Here is a 19,844-nt window from a genome sequence, read left to right on the forward strand (position 1 = left end):
GAAACTAGTGGCCAGGGTGCAGGAACTTCAGGACCATTTTGGGAATACTATGCCAGTAGCACTTGGGGGAAAGGAAGCATGAACAATAGCATAGACAGGTTAAGGATCTGGTCTGAGCCACAGCCGTTTCTGGCTATAATAAAGTAGTGGAAACAACAGATTCATGTGCCCACTTAATAAGATTCTTAGTACGTGCCAGAATCTCTCAGGGTCTTGAGCAAAGCCATTTTGTAAGACAAATGGAGACACTTGGTAAGACAAATGGCTTATGATGATTCTGATTGTGAGGTTTTAAACTTTATGATGACACAAAAATTAATAAGCACTCAGTTGAAGTTTTACTTCAGATTTAAAAGTTTAAAGATCTCAATGAGTTACTTAAATGAACCCTATCATAAAATAGGTATTGAGTTACATGTTTTGAGTAGTTGTAGAGTAACATTAGGTGTTTTGGAGCACATGGTGGTGTTTGATAGTTTAGGGGTATAGGATGCATATTTGACTATAATATTTTCAGCCGATTCTGGGATCCAAATCTGCCAGGGGTTGAGGCGTGTCTATAATGTCATGACAAACCCAGCCTGTCTTTTACAGAAATATGCTGGTGTGTAATATGTTATCATGCTGTTATCTTGAGGGTCTTACTATTTTTTATTAAGCTCTTCACTGAGAATGTAGAAATGTGAGAAGGGAAAGGGTGTTGGGAAAGAGTACAGGAAGAGAGGAAAAAGACAGAGAAAGAAGAGAGAGGGGCGGGTAGGAAAAACTAAAGAACAAGAGATGATGTAAGAGGGGTAAAATCTCCATGTTTCCAAAGATATGCAACATGAAGACCTTTGTGTGCACATGTGCATTTGTAGGTGCATGTGCATATGTGTGTTCATGTGTGGAGCCCAGAGTTCTATGTCAGGCTCTTTCTCAGCTCAGTTTTTCCTTCTTATTCATCCACGACCCCAGCTCATGAAGCAGCAATACCCAAATATAGGATAGGACTATCTCTTGCTCTCCACAAGATAGATGGGTAGACAGATAGATAGATAGACAGACAGACAGACAGACAGATACATAGATACATAAATACACAGATACACAGACACATAAATAGATATTTGAGACAGTTTTTCTCTTCCTTGAATCTGGAGCACATTGATTTAGCTAGACTGGATGGCCAAAGAGCCCCTGGGATCCTGTCAATGCTGTCACAGTGTTGTAATGACAGGTACTCAGCACAACACCCAGCTTTTATGTAGGTACTGGGGATCTGAACCCATGTCCTCATGCATGTAAGGTGCTTTACTGACTGGGTCCCATCTAGTCTCACATAGGAAGAGTTGTATAAGGAGGACTATTTCAGAGGCTTTTCTCTTTAATAAGTAAACACTAAATATGGGGACCATGTTTCAGACAATTAAAAATTTGTACAATCTATAGGCACAGTGAACCATTTTCATTGTTGAAAAGGGTCAGCAAGCCCCTCCTCCCTCTTCCTTCTTTGCCCCACCCCTGTGTATATATGTGTGAAGACTGAATAGTGGATGGTTTTCTGTTGTGTAGCTCTGTAGTCTCTGTCATACTTACTCAGTACTGAATCAGCTACAGGCCACTACACAAATGAATGTGGGCAGATTTGGCTCTCTGGCTAAACCCTAAACATTCATATAAGAAGATCAAATAATATAGTAATAATAATAATAGTACCAACAACTTTATTTCTTCTTCCTTCCATCCTTCTTATCTTTCTTTTTCTTTTTGATGCAAAGACAGAACTCAGGGTCCTGTGCATGCTGGGTGAAGGCTAAAACTGAGCTGAGCTAAAACCAAGCTCTTCAATTTATCTTTTGTCCAAAAAAGGTGATATCCAGGGACACATTCTGTGCCACCTTTCTAATACTCACAATTCTGTGCTTAGTTAAGAAATGTCACCTTTTGTCTCTCAGATAGAAACTCCAGGACTTGATCCCACCTCCACCCCCGCCAACCCCTACCCCCTGCATGTTGTAGCTATGGGATTTGAGGACCTGACAAAGTTACAGGGTGCAGACATTTCAGAGATTTTCTTTTTTTCCTTATTTTTTTCTCTCCCACGGCAGTGAGTCACTGTGGAAACCAGTAGGAGAATATCAGCAGAGAATTTGACAGTTACCATAACAAGGAAGGAAAATGTGGCCAGCGGAACCCTTTCATGATAATCTCAACAATGCAAACTGTAAAGCTGGGTGAAACCCCACCTTATAGGCTAGGTGCCAAGTAGGGGTGACGAGAGGACGTGGTGGCCTAGGACTCTGTAGGACACATTTATTTTCCATTAGTTCTCTGTCCCTGAAACCGAGCTTGGGAACTACACAGTTATCTGTCCTATATTTTTGTGAAATCTTACCTGATCTTCTCTAAAATAGCAACAAATGCCAAGAAACCATTCAAGAAAGTGCTGTTCTGCCACCACCAGACTCTGCCCAATTAACTGTTGAAGTTTCTTTTCTCTGTTCGTTTCTTCCTAAACAAGTTTTATGCACATGAGCTGGGTGTGGTGATAGGCTGCAGCCCCTCCCTGCCCTTCCCCTTCCCCCAAGTGAGTTGGAACACAAAGAAACAGCTGCAGCTCTAAATGGCGAAAAAGAAAGACAGAGGCAAAAAGATGGCTGAAGATCAAGGACAAGGATTGTTTTGTGAAATCTGAGATTTTTAAAGGTTATTTTCAAGCCCTCGAACTTTGTGCTTTTCTCAGAATACCCACGCCAATCCCTCTTGTGTCGCTTCCTTCTCACCCAAATGGCTGCTCTTTTTTTGCTTCCATAATTGTCTTTACCCACTTGATAATATCTGCAGTCCTTGAAAGTGAAACACGACATGCTTTGTTCGGGAGGAGTTTGGCTGTTCCACAGTGGGTGAAATCAAAAGTTGAAAGTTTACATATAAGTGGGTATCTGTGAAAAACATAAGGTTTGACTCGATGAACATCTGACAAAGTGGACGCACAAAATTAGGTAGCGCCAAAATAAAGAAACGCTCCTGACACCCCAGAATCACCCCTGGGTCTGCTGCCCGGTTCCCCAGAATACCCCCTGGGTCTGCTTCCTGGTACCCCCAGAATCACCCCTGGGTCTGCTTCCTGGTACCACTTTACTCTTCCCACTCGGTTATTTGTATCAGGAGATTCAATTGTGTCTTGTTTCTTCAGTCACTCCCAGGCATTTGACAATACTTGAAAATACTGCTAACTGCAACAAATGGGGAGTGGGTGCTTCTGGCATTTGGCAAGGCTAGGGATGCAGGAGAATATCCCACAATACACAGTACCACCCCCAAACAAGGAAGTACCTGCTTCCAAATGTCACTAATAATGTCAGGGTTGAGAAAGCTTGGTATACATAAAAGGCATATTCATGTCTGGTATCATTTGCTCCCCACAGTATCTAAGCACTCTATCCACCTTGTTACATGCATCTGGAGTGCATTTCTTCTTGATGCTTCAGAGTTTCCCCTCCAATTACTTTTGCTTTGCTGTGCGTGGTCTTGTGTGCAGGTGCATGTGCATGTGCACCCATGCATGCCAAGGCCAAATGACAACCTTGCCTGTCGTTCTTTAAGCATTGTCCACCTTGTTTTATTGAGATAGAGTCTCTCATTGACTTAGAGCTTTGCCAATTGGGTAGGCTGCCCAGCAAGCCACAGTGCTAATATCATAAGTACTTGCTACCATGCCTGGATGGTTTTTGATGGGTTCTGGGCCATCAAATTCAGATCCTCATACTTGGAAGGCAAACACGTCACCCATGGAAGGTATCACCTGAGCACCTCAAAAAAAGCAATTTTTAACCACAGAATATCAACAACTACAAACAACTCATTTCCCTCCAGCTCTCATGGTACTGGAGTGTTCAGAGATACAGGGTACCACAGGAGCCAGGCCCTGGTGCTTTCCTTTGGTTTCTCACAGCAGTACATCCAATTCTAGCAGACTAGGCCACACATAGGATGATAGGAGGGTTGTCTGGAGTCAGGCGGAGACTGTGGAGGGGGTAACATCAGTGGTCCTGTTTTCAGTGTGTTGCCTAGGTTCATTTCCACACTGCTTCTGGATACATATTTTCATCATTGGAAATGCAACGTTTTCAGAGTCCACGTTTGAGGTGGGTAACTGCCCCCCCCCCTGCGCCCCTGTATATATACTTCCTATGCTCTGGGTTCTTGATTCCTTACCAGGAACTTTATCAGATAGGCACAATGAAAAAAAGAAAAGTTCACTTTATCCTTCGGCTACTGTGCTGGTTAGTTTTTTGGTCAAGTTAACACAAACTAGGGTCATCTGGGAAGACAGAGCCTCATCTGAGAAAATGCTTCCAAGATACTGGCTTGAAGGTAAGTAAGTCTGTGGGGGCATTTTCTTGATTGATGTTGGTGACCCAGCAGTGCTCTCACTGGGCACATGGTTCTGGGTTATATAAGAAAGCAGGCTGAGGAAGTCATGTAAGAAGCATTCCTCCATGGACTCTGCATCAGTACCAGCTTCCATGATCCTTCCCTGACTTCTCTTCTTGATGGACTGTGACCTGTAACGTCTGAACCTGATAAAGCCACTCCTCCAGAGTTGATTTTGGTCATAATCTTTATCAAAGCAATACAATAAAATTAGAACAGTTACCAAATGTCTAACAAGGCTCCAGGTTAGCCTGCCACCATCCAAATTTGGTATCTGTTCCTAAAGAAAATAGTATCTTACATCTTAAACCGGGGCTCTTCAACTCTTAGCCGCTGTTAACATAAGGGACCACTGTATCGATTCTCTGCCGTGAAGCTGCTATGAGCATCTTAGAATGCATTTCTGCATCTCTGGCCTGTACTCACTAGATTGGGGGGGGGGCACTAATTCATCTCCCCAGTGGTGTCAACCCCAAATACCTCCTGGGAGAGGGAGACAAGAATTATTCCTAGTTGAGAACTATTAGTTCTCAAGACATAATTCATGCTTTAGAAGAACCTTCAGTAATTTATTAGTAAATAGTTTGTTCGATTAAATGACTGATTGGGGAATGACAGCAGAGGGGATTCCTTTGGTATCTGTGTTCAAGAGATCAGGCAGACTGAGGATCTTAAATAAATAGTCAGGCAATGAAATTATCATTTGAAGATCAGACTCCCTAACCATTACGTCCTGGCTCCTTTTTCTGCTTTCTAACACAGACCTAGAGAATGTTTGAAGGTTAGCTGTTGAAGATAAACCTCACAAGTGAGAGCCTCCATCTTGGCATGGACACAGCTTTAGTCGAGAATGGCTTTAAACCACTATCTGAAGGCATTTCCCTTTGGCTTAATGTTTTGGTAGCTAATGTTTCTATTATGCTTGGATATTCCATCCCAGGACCACAGTTCTCAAGACTGACGTTACAGAGCCGCCCAGCATCGCAGGAAAATCAGCTCTTGGCAGATAAGGAAGGAAACTGATAATCTGCAGAATGCAACTGCTCTTCCTGGCCAGCCACTTCACAGGCTTTACTTAATCCTCAACCATCTAGCTCATGTGGCAAATACCGTTGCTTGCCTCTTGTTGATGACAGAATGGAAATGAAATGATTTGTCTAGGGCAGAATAGATAGCACATAGTGGTGCTGGGAACTAAACCCAAGTGTAGCCTGTGAGTTCTCAAGAGGCTCATTGGTTCTGTGCTACTCCCTACTTTGAGAAGCAGGGAGGAGGGTTTTTAAGAACAGCAAATCCCCATGTCTGCACATCAGGGCATTTCCCCCTCCATGCAGATCAGGAAGGTATAATAATAGAAATTGAGGATCTTAGGTTTCTATGCCAAAGGGACGTCTCGGAGGAAGAGAGAGGGAAAGAGGGGCAAGCGAGGAGTATGGAAACGTGAGCGTGAGAGTCACGAACTTTCCAAGAAGCTGAATGAAGTCTCTTTGGAGTTTTCAACCCAATTTAAGCTTTAGCAGGAGAGGGCCAGATCACCTATTTCAGCTGATCCCATGACGTCATTCTACAACATTAGCTTCCCTGCCCACTCCAGATTTGTAAAGGAGCAAAATGGTTGCTGACTTAAGCCACTGACTTTTGGGGTGGGTTGTTAAACAGAATGTCATAATTAGTTTTTGTCAAGTTGTTACAAGCCTAGACATACCTGGGAAGAAGGAACGCCGATTGAGGGATTGCCTCCATCACATTAGCCTGTGGTGGAACATTTTCTTAATTGCTAATTGATACAGGAGGGCTGGCTCTCCGTGAGCAGTACCATTTTTGAGCAGGGTTCCTGGATTAGGTAGCTGAACACGCCATGGAGAGCAGCTGAGTGAACATCGTTCCTCCACCGTCTCTGCTTCAGTTCCTTCACCCAGCTTCCTGGCTTGGGTTGCTGCTTTGGTTTCCTCCAATGATGGGCCATTAAACTTAAGATGAAATGAACCCTTCCCTCCCCAAGTTTCTTTGGGTCATGGTACTTATCATTGCAACAGGAAGCAAACTAGGACACAGAGACAGCTGAGCAAAACGGAATGTCTGCTTGACTGCAGCAAACCTGCCAGGTCCAGGAATTGGGACAAGATCAAGGTCAGAAGAGGTACCTTTGGGCCACTACTGTCCACCTGCAGGGATGGGTTGCCCTGCCTTCCACACTTCTCCAGACCACACACCAGGACCCCCATCCCAGTGTTGAGGCTGAGCCCAGATTAATCCTCTGCTCTCTAAATCTGTTTCTGTAATGTCCCTAAGTACATAGGTCATTTTTTCTGTTTCAGCACACTGAGGTTTGAGGAGTCTTGTAAAGCCTTCATTTTTGGTCCTTTTCTAGAAAGCTTAATTGTTCCCGAGGATACTTCTAGAATCCAGAGCTTCCATTAATGATGGGACACTGGAATGCTTATCCAAACAATTAAAGCAATATCTCCCAAACCGAAGACGTTACACAAGTACATCAGGTAACTAATAGCTGCTATTTATTATACAGCTAACTTTTCCTCACGGCAGACACTGGCTTTCCATAAGCCAGAGACAAAAATGCAAGGGTAGCTTTCAGTTAGAGCAGTGAACGCATTTTCTAAAATATTAGTGCATAAAAGCAGCATAACAACAGTGAAAACATGGTTACAATAATAGATGAATCAGCACAGCTTAGGAAACAGTGAGATAAGAAGGGTGAAATGCCAGTAGAGACTGTCTCGCTGTTTCTTTGAGAGCTGCTCCTTTGTACCTTGAGCTGGCTGTTTCGGCTGATCACGCAAGAAGATTGCTTTTCTTGTACAAATCATTATTTGTGGCAGAAGTGGTAGAAATGCGTGTAGCCACTGAATTCAGTTCAAGATAAAAATCCAGAGGAAGATGAAATAGTATAAATGAAGACGATGCGTGTGTGTGTGTGTGTGTGTGTGTGTGTGTGTGTGTTGGGGGGTGCATTAGGGATATTAGAAGTTTAACTCGGAAAGTGAGGGCTTAGGTAGAAGAGTTTTGTTCTCCTTGAAAGGCCTGGATAATAAATAGGGTGACAGTTTTGGCTACTGGGGTAGAGGACAATGTGGAGGAACACTAAGCCAGAAGCCAATAGCAAGCTCTGACGACACATGGGCACAGCCATGCTGCTGTCTGGAGTTGGCCTGTAGGTCCCATAGCACAAGCCTTCCTTTGTCCTAACTCTTGTGTAACCTTACCTTGCATACTGTAACTGCCAGCTGCAACTGGACATGACTCATGTCTTTCATGTTTATAGTAAAATGAATGTAGAAATGAAATTGGATATATACACACAACAGAATCTTTATTATTGTTACCTTCAGATGGGGCATAGGTGGGATGGTCAAGTCCTAGTGTTTGAAAAAAATGTTAAAGTTAGCTTATATTACGTTTGTACAGAAATATTTTAAAAAGATAAATTATAAAAAATTAGCGCTAGGATTTGAAATTAGAGCAGCTGAGAATTGGGTGATCATGTCAGAGCTCTCTGAGGTTGAATTCCAGCTGTGTTCTAGATGGATGGGCTACTTAATTAACCTTTCCAATGGTCAGCTTTCTTGTCTCTAAATGATGATAATCACTTATGCTTCATGGAAGTGTTATAAGAACTGAGTGTGATACTCTCCAATTGCCATTTAGTGTAATGGTAATCTAGGAAGGAGTCAATAAATGGTGATCACAAAGTCATTATTAAATCCTTATTCTTGTATAAACAGTGGATATCTTTAATTATAAAGGCAATAGGAAGTTGTACACTTCACCATTATTTGATTTTATACTATCGGTATTACTATTCTTATAAACTAGAAAGCACTGTGGATTGGAAGCAAAGCTTACACAGGCAAAGATGATTATTTTTAGCAGTGCACTGGTTGGTCTGTCTTATGTGCCATGGAGCCAGTTGCTTGGTTGAACGCCAGTCTAAGTATTTCTGTGATGCATATTGTGAATGTGATAGACACTTAAATCCAGGGAAGTTTAGCAAAAAAAGATGACTATTTACAAATCGTAGGTATGAATCAGACAGCTTAAGATCTTAAAAAGACTGACTTTCCCCAAGGAAGAAAAGATTTTTGCTTCTAGACTGTGTTCAAACATAACACGACCCTGTCAACTGCTGCTGAGATTTCTGGGCTGCTGCATAGAATCCCCACAGTTGTATGAAGCAGTTCCTTTGCATTGCTTTCTTTCTTTTTACAAATATATGTGTGTATAATGTGTATATATGTATACACACATATAGTACATATATATGTATGTGGCTATGTACTATATATACATATAGAAATATTACATATATGTACATATAATACACATATATACATATATGTACCCATAGCCACACACATATAATCGCATTCTACTTGTTCTATTGTTTTCTCAGTTGTTCTGCCAACATGTTCTCAGCCCTTGGAAGACATCTGGGATACTTATGGTTCTCCTCACTGTGAGTTAAGAGGGTGATGCCACTTAGCACACAACATTTGGAGCTCAAGGGTGCCTGTCAACTTTCCATAACCTACACGAAGGATGGTACTTTCAATGAAGAATTATCCACCCCCAGTGTTGCCAGGACAGAGAGTTGAAGACCCCTCATGTAGATGTAATACTCCTATTTCATGTGTGAATCACTAAAAGCTCAGTTTAAATATTCTTGACATTGGTTCTATCGGGTAGAAACTGGTAAACTGGAGAAGGAAATAAGACATTTCCCTGAATGGAACAAATTCGACACACCAAGGCAGGCAACACGAGGGAGGATTTCTTCAGATTTATACAGGACAGACTGTTATCTCTTGATGCCTTGACTCTTCTGCACCTCAAACTGAAATGTGATTCCCCAGACTGCATGTCACAAGGGTAGAGCCTTGAGGAGGCCTTTGGCTGGTACCAGATTAGTCAGCCCAAGAACAACGGGTGACACAAGGCAGGAGTGCCCTCACCCGCCCAACCTACTTGGTATTTGCCTCTCCTCTTTAACACCATCTTACTTTTTTGCATAAATGTTTTTGACACAGGGTCTCACACAAAAGTCTAGGCTGAACTGTACTCATGGTGATCCTCCTGCCTTAGCCTTCTCAGGACTGTGAGTATAGGCATGTATAGCAAGACCCTTACCAGGTGCAGCCATCTGATGTGGGCTTTTCAGCCTTAAGAACTCTGAGCTAAAAACACTTTTCTCTCATTTATAAACTGCCTAGGCTGAGACATATTGGTACAGCAATCAAAAATGACAAACTTCTCTGGCATCAGGAATGCTGTGTGTGAATGCTCTCTCCATATTATTGCTCCTTGGATTTGCCAGCAATCCAATCAAGGAAGAAGGACACCACAGCAGGATTACGAGACTAGAGACACTGGGAGACCAGCACAACATAGGGACTGACTTTTTCATTTAACATCTAATTTCTAGAGTGGCATGATAACATGCACCTTTAATTCTAGCACATGTGAGGCAGCTGAGGCAGGAGGATGGAGAGATCAAAGCCAGCCCGAATGGACTGTGAGAACTTGTCTTCATCAAAAAAGTTCAATCGCTGTAAAAGCCAGGAATTCTTCTAGCTAAAAAATAAAGTACAACAAAATCCTTAAAGGTAAGACAGCAGAACAGCTAATTGTACTAGACTTTTCTTTTCCAAGCATAAGCCAAGTAGAAATGTGGCTATTGTCTTTGCCCTTGTAATTGTGACACTCCCCGATCCGGGGCTGTTTTTTTTTTTTCTTTCCAAACTCAAGACAGAAGTATTTATAAAGCTTGTTGTTGTAGTGTTTCTTTGCCACAGCAGATAAGAAATGGTCAGTCTTGGCTAGGGGCTACCTGATGAGCAGAACCCTTATCCAGCTTCTCTGCAGCTTTGGGTTCTACCCACAACACCAAAGGGGGAAAATAATAAATTGTAGGTCCAGTTGAATTTTGTGTCTTGTTGGCTGTTGTCCTTAAAATCAAATTGCTCTCACAGAAAGAATGAGCATGGAGTTCAATAACAAGTCAGCTAATCAGTCTGTGGGAATTAGTATGAACAACGTTTGTGTGTGTAAACATGAGACACATGTGTGACCATTGACAAATTATTTCCCCTTCTTGACCCTCAATTTCTTCATATGAAAACAAGAAGGGTGGGTTAGATGACTCATGAAACCCAATGAATCACATGTTGACAGATTAACTTACTACTCATTGTGTTTCAGATATCTGTCTCTCTCTCCCTCTCTGTCATGGGCTGATTTTTAGAAGACAAGCGTTCTGAATAAAATTACCAGGATGCTATATGTTTTGGAAAAAGAAAATTGATGATACTAAGTGGTATGTCCTTATCTCTGGTCAAGTGCTAATATGGAAATGAACAGCAAAATTATATAAAGATATGATTACATATATAATCATATGTATATGTACATACATTTTTATATATGCATTATATGTATTTATAGTTTATATTTATATTATAAGAGTTCAGAGAACCATGTTGAAGGTGGTACCTACCCCATCTGATTTTATTGTGTTTATGATCAAGGTTGTTGTGTTAGAGAACTATTAAAATTGTCAGAGGACCCTATGCAGTGACTACAGTCACCTGCAGACTGGTTGTTTGCCCCTTCAGCTTTCCTAAGATGGAAGAAATGGCAGTAGATATGGGTTTGTGCTCAGTTTCCATGGCAATGCCTATTTTCTCATGGGTGCTTGTGGTTTTGCAGTGGCTGAATTGATCTCCTGGGGATAGGACAGGTATGTGTTTCACACAAGTCTCAGTTCAAAGCCAAAAGCTTCAGTGCATGACTTTCAATCAGTAAGTTTTGATGGAATTGTTTAGGTCTATCATTCATCCTAATTTCTAGGGGATTCCAGATAGTGACAATCAAACCCAGGAAGGGAGATGCTGTTCTTGGCAAATTGGGAGAGATGAGTGCCGGACCTCCTTAGGTATTTAACAATGAGCTCATCTGTAGTGGCTTTCTGGATCCTGATACCTGACTTGAGTGACAGAGATAAAATTCTAGAAAATCTGAAGCTCTGAGAGTGTTGTTCCAGAAATGGCTTGCTTTCCACAACCCAATATCATTTTCATTTGGAATTTCTCAGGAAAGTCTGTCAGCAGAATAAAGGTTAGTGCTTGTCAAGACAGTGCATGTATGTGTGTGTGTGTGTGTGTGTGTGTGTGTGTGTGTATGTGCATCTGTTTTTGTGTGTCTCTGTGTCTGTGGGTGGGTGTGTCTGTGTGCATATGTGTGTGTATGTATGAATGAGGGTGTGTGCCCATGTGTGGAAGCAGGTGTCACATGCCTTGGAACTGGAGTTCCAGGCAGTTATGAGCTGCCAGATATGAGTGATGGGAAATGGGGATTGAACTGGGTCTTCTGAAGGAACAGCAAATACTATTAATCTCTGAGCCATCTCTCCAGCCCCAAGACAGAGTTTCTATTAATGTTTTCTAGATTAGATCAGCAAGGAGGCCATTTTTATTTAAGGATTGGGGGCATTTGAATACTTGATCTTCCAGTGGTGATGCTGTTTGGGAAGGTTTAGGGGTGTGGCCTTGCTTGAGGAAGTATGTTACTGGGGTAGAGTTTCAGAATGTAAAGACTTTTGCTATTTTCAGCTCACTCTCTAAGCTCCCTGCTTGTGGTTCCAGATGTGAGGCCTCAACTCCCAGCTTCCAGCTTCATACCTATCTTTCTGGCTCGCTTCTCCACTGCGATGGTAAGAAAAAGGTAAGCTCAAATAAACCCTTTTCTTCTATAAGTTGCCTTAGTTATGGTGTTTTAACTAATACAGATATTAAGGAGGAAAACAGAGTTGCCTATAATATTATAGGCAACTATTATTGCTCTATTTCTCTATCTTTAAGGCCTGGATAAGTACATTTTTTTAATGTGCATATATGTGTGCATTCCAGTGTGTGTGTGTAGAAATTTAGAGTGGTAAATTATTTTAACAATCTGATGTGTAATCTTCTATTCAGGTTCTTATCCTACAGTCCTTTAAGAACCAGAGCAGGAAAACGCTTGGCACCAAATAACTTGAATTCAGGTCATTCCATCTCTTTAGCAAATACATTTTCTAAAATTTGTACAGCAGCGTCCCAAAGCAGGATACCTGGAGTTGAGGGCATGCAAAATCTCTAGTTCACATGGACCTAATTCAGTGTTGAAAAAAAAGAGAGAGAGAGAGCCTGCAGTGGGGTACACCTTTAATCCTAGCACTCAGGAGGCAGAGGCAGATGGATCTCTATGAGTTCAAGACTGACCTGGTCTACAGTGAGGGTTCTAGGACAGCCAGGACTACACAGAGAAACCTTGTCTTGAAAAGAAGGAGAAGAAGAAGAAGAAGAAGAAGAAGAAGAAGAAGGAGAAGGAGAAGGAGAAGGAGAAGGAGAAGGAGAAGAAGAAAAGGAATGGAGGGAGGGAGGGAGGGAGGGAAGGAAGAAGGGAAAGAGGGAAGGAAGGAAGGAAAAGGAAGAAAAGCTACCTCTGATCTTTACTGTTTGTGGGAAGGACTTAATTTTCTTCACCTTCCTTGGTGCCTTTCTGGCTGAGTGGTCGCATGGGCGAAGCCTTTAAAGGAGTCTCCTATTTTGAGTCTCTCACACTTCTCTCTCAGGTGCTGCTTTGGTCTGGCTGTACTTTGGAAATCAGTAGCTGCAGGGAGGATTCTGAGACCAGTACTATAATTTTTCTTGTGAGCTTGCCAGTCTCTCTGTGATTCCAGCCCAGCCAGTCCTGTTGGGTCCGAATGCTTTGTCTCTCTTTTTTGTTTACTCCACAGGGAATTTCATCACAGTGCCTTTGGGAATGAACTTATTACAATTTCTGTGTATACTTGGGACCAAATCTCAAATCGTATTCCAAGCATTAGGCAATCTTTCTTTGACATTACAAAATGGTGCTTGCATATTTATGTATTTATTTACCTATTTATTTATCATGGCAAAATTTACCCTGTATACAAAAGAACTTTGAGTTGGATTTTGTAGCTCTGAAAGTTAAAATGAGTGGTTTGAGATCACAAGTGTGATCTGGGGTGTGTAGGTATGTGTGTCAGGGTGGGGGGGTCTCCTTCCTTCTTAGGATATTCTTTTGAGTTGGTTCCTCACAAAGATTGTAGTCATACAGAATCAGTCTGAGAAGGAGCTACTTTATCCAGTAAACTTCACAGACTTGGTGGAGTACGTACCCTAGGCCTGTTCTTGGGTTGGAGCCATACAACCCTGGTCTGCGTGAGGTAGGCTATCATTTATCATTTTCATGTTTCTAGTGTGAGAGGAAAATTCTTCTAGCCAGAAGATCAGATCAGTTTGAGACAGGGGTTTTCCTATGCTTAAGGAATAGAACAGGGAGGCTTTTTATCATTAATCAACATCATTATGCTTTGGGAAGTCCCATTGAGTGTGTATAGGCCCACAAACAGCAAGCCCGGGCAAATGTCAAACCTTAAGGGGTCCTGACGTTTCAGTTCATTAGACATCCCTCCCAGGAATGTGAATAATGCTCCCACTTGAGTCTAGTCCCCATCACTTGAGCATTTGGAGTCATTAAGAAGAATATGGTTAGTTGGCTCATGGTCCTATATTTCTTCTGGTGCTGTTACTTGAGGAGAGAGAGTTCCTTTCTTTTGTCCTTCATATTTTGTATTTTTTTTCCTTTCTTTGGTGGCAGTGCCTCAGATCAAACCCAGGCCTGGCACCTGTCAAGTAAGTACCCTGCCACTAAGTCATATCCCCAGATTCGTGTCTTATTTAGTCAAACAATGAGATCAGCTACCATATCATGTTAGAACCAAAATATAATGCATGAAAATACATCCGTGTGAAAACTCCTGGTACAGGTCCTCATTCAATGTACTGTTGTTTTTCTGCTCTAACCTCTGGGATAGCTTTCTGTTTCATTCAGGGCAGAAACTAAACCACTGCAAGGACCACAAGGATTAGCTCCCAGCCCCCTTGTATTCTCTGATGTCTTCTGTCAGGTTTGCTCTGTTAAGAGCCCTCGTTCCCTGCACATTCCATGCTGTACCTCCAGACACAGTTGCATTTTTGATATCCTTTTTCATAGTTTGACCTGTACCCTGCTGTTTCTTGGATGTGCCAGGTGGTGCCTCAGGACCTCTGCTTAGCTGTGGCCTCTGCCCCAGAAATCCACATGACTTACACTTCTGTCTCCTCTGAGGCTTTGCCAGCAGCTTGTCCCCGTTTCTTTTCTTTTTTCTTTTCATTTTCTTTAAAAGAATATATATTTATTTATTTATTTTAGTGTGTAAGAGTTTTGCTTGCATGTGTATAAGTGCACCATGTATGTGCTTAGTACCAGCTGGATCTCCTAGAACTGGAGTTTCCGAGTGGTTTTAAGCTACACCTAGGCTGTAAGAGCAGTGAGTGCCCATAACTGCTGAGCCACCTCTGATGGTTTGCTTGCTTAGCAGGGTTTTCTGACTACTCTAGATCACATATAACCTGCTGACCGGCCCTCTCCGCCATACTGTTTACCACGCTTTGTTTCATTCATTTGTTTTATTTGTTTGAAATAGTAGGTAGCTTAATTATGTGGGTCATGTTATTTGTCTCCACAAGTATAATGTAGATTCCATAAGATAGCAACTTTTGATTAGCTTGTGGATTGATTAAACTCTATATTCCTAGAACACTGTCATAGTACATGATACACAAATGGTACTCAAGGGATTTGTGTGTATGTGTGTGTCTATATAACTTAATTTAACTTAATCTCATGAATCTATATTTTTTTAAAACTCCAATCCATCCAATCTCTTTAATATTAGAAAAAATTTAGAACTCCATAGCATAGTAAGCACACAGCTGCATACTGCAGATTAGAATTGACCTGTTTTAAATCAAACCCAGTCCCTGTGTTTGTCAAGAGAAAAATGTGTCATAAATGCACAGAGAGTGTTATTCTTTCCTCTTGAGGGTTGCTTGTGTTACACTTAAGTCATCTGGGGGATGCAGAGTTGGGGTGCAGTGGATTATGGGGAACAAAAACCTCAATTCACTCTAGTCTTACAGAAAAATATTCTGAACCACTGTCTACAGCGGTAATAGGCAAGGTCTAGGGATGGCCGACTTTGATTTTTAGCTTTGTTTTTTTTAACAATAAAGGGGTTGATATCCTCTCCTTCTGTCCTTTTCTCCATCTCTATTTTCTTTCTGCTCTTCTATTAGTCTTTAAAAGCTGTATTTGCACATGATTTTAAAAATAATAAATTTTTTATAAAAAAATTCCAGGAAAATACTAAAAGAAATGTAGTCCCACTAAAGTAGGGGTTCTCAACATTCCTAATGCTGCAACCTGTTAATATAGTTCCTTGCATTATGGTGACCCCCAAATCATAAAATTATTTTCATTGCTACTTCACAACTATAATTTTGCTATTATTGTGAATTGCAACACAAATACTTTTTGGAGATAGAGGTTTGCAAAAAGGGATCGTGACCCACAGGCTGAGAACCATGTCACTAAAGGCTTAACTAAGAGTGTCCATAGCAGTTGACTTTATAGTACACAACCCCCCAGGACATTCGCCAACAACAGAACAGATGAACTATAGCATAGTCACACATTAGAATACTGCACACATATACTTTACTTATGAAATTTCAGAACAGGTCAAACTATGATGCAGGATATCAGAAATGCAACTGTGTCTGGAGGTACAGTGAGGGCTCTTTCTAAGGTAATGGCAATGTTTTATATCTCTATAGGGGTTGTGGTGCTACTAAAATACATGTTTTCAAAACATAGCAAACAAGTAATGAAGATTTATACAATTCATGGCATGTACGTTTTATTCTAAAAGAACAAAATCATAAATGGGCATTATTTCTAGTTAATGACAGGTATGCTAGCATACTTTTGTCTGACATTGGAACATGATAGTGTAATAGCTTCTAGACTCACCTGTAGGGTTACATGTAGCTTATTTCTTTTTATGGCTAACAGGTACTCCGGGGCATGCATGGAAAGTTGATTAGAGGTCTGTAACTTTCTTTGAGATGCATAAAGATGTTTCAGTAGATAGAAGGATGAGCATATAGCTAGATACATGATAAAGTGCACATAGGGAACCATCTGGTCCTAACTGTTCCCTGAAAACATCTTTCCATATTGCACCATACTGAAAAAAGCAAGCCACCCACATCTTCAACCTTTCTCTGGATGATTTCTTCACTTCCTACTGAGTGTAAACTGCTTCTCTCCAAGGGGGCTGTTGTTCACAGCTGCTGGACCAGGAGGGGAGATGTCCTCTTTGCTCCAGATGCCTGCTTCTCATCATCCTTTCCTCCTCAGGCCTTGCAGGTCAGGCTATCATCCCAGTCCACTTCTCCAAGAACAATACCCTGCAGAGCCAGTGAACACTCCCTTCTCTCCCTTATGAGTGCATTTCACATATGATTCTGTCTACTGAAGATCTCTCTCCTTGGCTGCCCACCACAAACAGCCATCCTTGGACTCTGTCTTCTGTCCTGTTAGCATGGGCAAATCATTTCTAATTCCTTTTATGACTAATTTCTCCCTAGTCTCGTTGCTCAAAAACATTGCTCAAGGGCTGGCAAGACGGGTCAATGGGTTATGTAATAGCCATGCAGAGTGATGGCTAGTGACCCTAGTACTCATAGAAAAGCCAGGTGAATGTGGCAGCCAGTCAGCACTTGGGAAGTAGAGACTAGGGATCTCTAGGGCAAGCTAGGTCACTGGATTAGCTAAATTGATGAGCTGTGGGTTCACATGAGAGAGCTAGATATTGCAGTCACCTATTTCATTCTGTCTTATTGTGAAGATTCCCGTAGCTTCTGACCCACCACTGACCTTCTTTATGATTACTGCTGGTCCTCTTTTTTGCCAAAGTGTAGGCAGACCTCAGGTCTTACTCATCCCTGACTTACAAAATCCTGCACGCACTGATCATTGTTGTTTTGTCCAAACCTTTTCCTTTTCTTGGCAGGTCTTTGTTTACTCCTTACCTTAAGGTTGTTTTTGCAGAATGCTTCTCCTCTTGCTCACCTTTGGGAAGCACCAGGGCCCGGCCTTCCTTGTTCTAACAATCCTCGGTTCCCCATTCAGGGTCACACCCTGTCATCCTACTCACTGCACCTGGATTCATGGCTCCATCATTCCACTCACCCTACTGCTATCTTGAGTTTCTAATAAGCTTTGCCAGCATGATGTATCTGACTCCTACCCAACACGCTGCTGATCTTTTCTCCCTGTAGTCTTTCTCATCTTAGTGGAAGGGAATTGCATTCTTCCAGTTGCCTCAGCCTCAGGAGTACAAACTTGATTATCTGCCTTCATTTAGGACAGAAACCCTTGTTAGGAGAATGTTTAGAATACCTGGGATATATGTACTTCTCACTACTTCTGCTATAGCTACCTTGATTCAACTCTCCATTCTTTTTCAAAGAAATTACAATGAAAGTCCTCAAAGAGGCTCTTCTGTTTCCATCTGTCTCCTGCCTACAGACTGGCAGATATTGGAGCAGGAGGATTCTTATAAGTCAGACTATGTATGTCTCCATTCAAATCTACCTGGTGACACGGGTCTGCATGATGTTAAGATTTCTATAAAGTTTTTCTGAACTCCTCATTATACCCCTGTCCTGTCCCTAGATATTCATCCTGTAGATGGCCAAACTTGAATCCTTTTCTTCTTTCAGATCACTGTTGAACAACATTTTCCCAGAGCAGTGTTCTTTGTTTAAGCAGTAGCTCCTCTCCTCTGCATGCCTGTCTCTGTATCATTCTTTGTGTTGTATGTCTTATGAATAATATACTCAGCATGCTACTTATTTATATACTTATTGTCTGCTTTTCCATCAGGAGTTATATCTAGAGGCAATGGAAGATTTGAGTGTGCATGTGGGGGGGGGACTGAAAAGTAATTATTTTGACAATCCTCTAATTGGAATGTAGTATTTCCTTCAGTTATGAAAATGCACCTCCCATGACTGAGCAGTGGCTGTGATTTATCTTTCAGCAATGACGGATTCTTATTACAGTTGTTGACAATACTATGAAACACCATTGGTGCTCAGTGTCAGAGGGCATGTGATCAAAGCCTTCCTTAGAGAAGTAGATAGATGGTTGCCTGGCTGTCACTCAGCCACCAATGGTAAAAACTCAGTTATCTCTGAATGGGAGAAAGTCTTGTGGTTTCAAGTATTTCTTTTGCCAACCTGAGAAGGAATAAGTTGTCCATAGTGTGTTTAGAATTTTTTACGAGTAGACAGTTCAAACAAGAATTCTTGTCTATAAGAAGAAGAACCCATGGCCTTTTGTAATAGCGGTAGGCACACAGGCCAGAAAGATGGGACATGTTCAAATACTTTTGATGGTTGGTATAATTATTAAATTGTATGGCTTAAAATAACATTGCCAGGAGGATGTGTAGTTATACAGTGTTGCAAGCTTCTGAGTTGCGATATAATTGTTTTTCTTTGAGTTTTACATATTTTACTGTTTATGTTGGAAAACACTGTTTTGAGATAAGATCCCCTACTATATGGTTGCTATGGGCCCTCAGTATTAGAAGGTTAAACTTGCTTCTGAACGCAGACTCCTCAGGGGCAAAATCTTTTCTCTTTTGTTCAACTGCTCATTTCTTCTACCCAGAATCTACCACTTGGTGGGGACACGACAAATTTCAGTTATTACCTGAGGCTATATAGCAGTGGCTCTCAACCTGTGGGTCATTATCTCTTGGGGATTGTATATCAAATATCCTATATATCAGATATTTCCATTACAATTTATAACAGCAGCAAAATTACAGTTATGAAATAGCAATAAAATAATTTCATGGATTGGGGGTCACCACAACAGGAGCTGTGAACTTCTTCACAGCATTATGAAGGTTGAGAACCACTGCTCCACAGGCTCTGTTATTTTTAGCCTCTTCTCCTGGGCATTCCTCTTCTCCAGAAGGCCACCCTTCCCTTTATTCACTATAGGTGATAGGGTCACACAACCCTTCAAAATGATTTGGAGATAACATTCCTAAGAATCCTCCTGAGAAGGGGCTTTTGTTTGTTTGTTTGGTTGGTTGGTTGGTTTTATTTTGTTTCTAACATGGTGCCAAACCTTTTCTATTTCCCTGGGTGGAGGAAACAGAACTAGAAACCAGAAAACAAAAGCTAAAAGTTTCCAGCAAGAAAGATAATTAGATGGGCTGGAGAGATGACTCAGCCGTTAAGAGCACTGGCTGCTCATTCAGAGGTCCTGAGTTCAATTCCCAGCAACCACATGGTGGCTCACAACCATCTGTAATGGGATCCAATGCCTTTTTCTGGTATGATTGAAGAGAGCAGCAGTGTACTCATATACAGAAAATAAACAAGTAGAGAAAGAAAGAAAGAAAGAAAGAAAGAAAGAAAGAAAGAAAGAAAGAA

The sequence above is a fragment of the Grammomys surdaster genome, unplaced genomic scaffold (assembly GCF_004785775.1).
Source record: "Grammomys surdaster isolate TR1022 unplaced genomic scaffold, NIH_TR_1.0 220, whole genome shotgun sequence".
Taxonomy (NCBI): Eukaryota; Metazoa; Chordata; class Mammalia; order Rodentia; family Muridae; genus Grammomys; species Grammomys surdaster.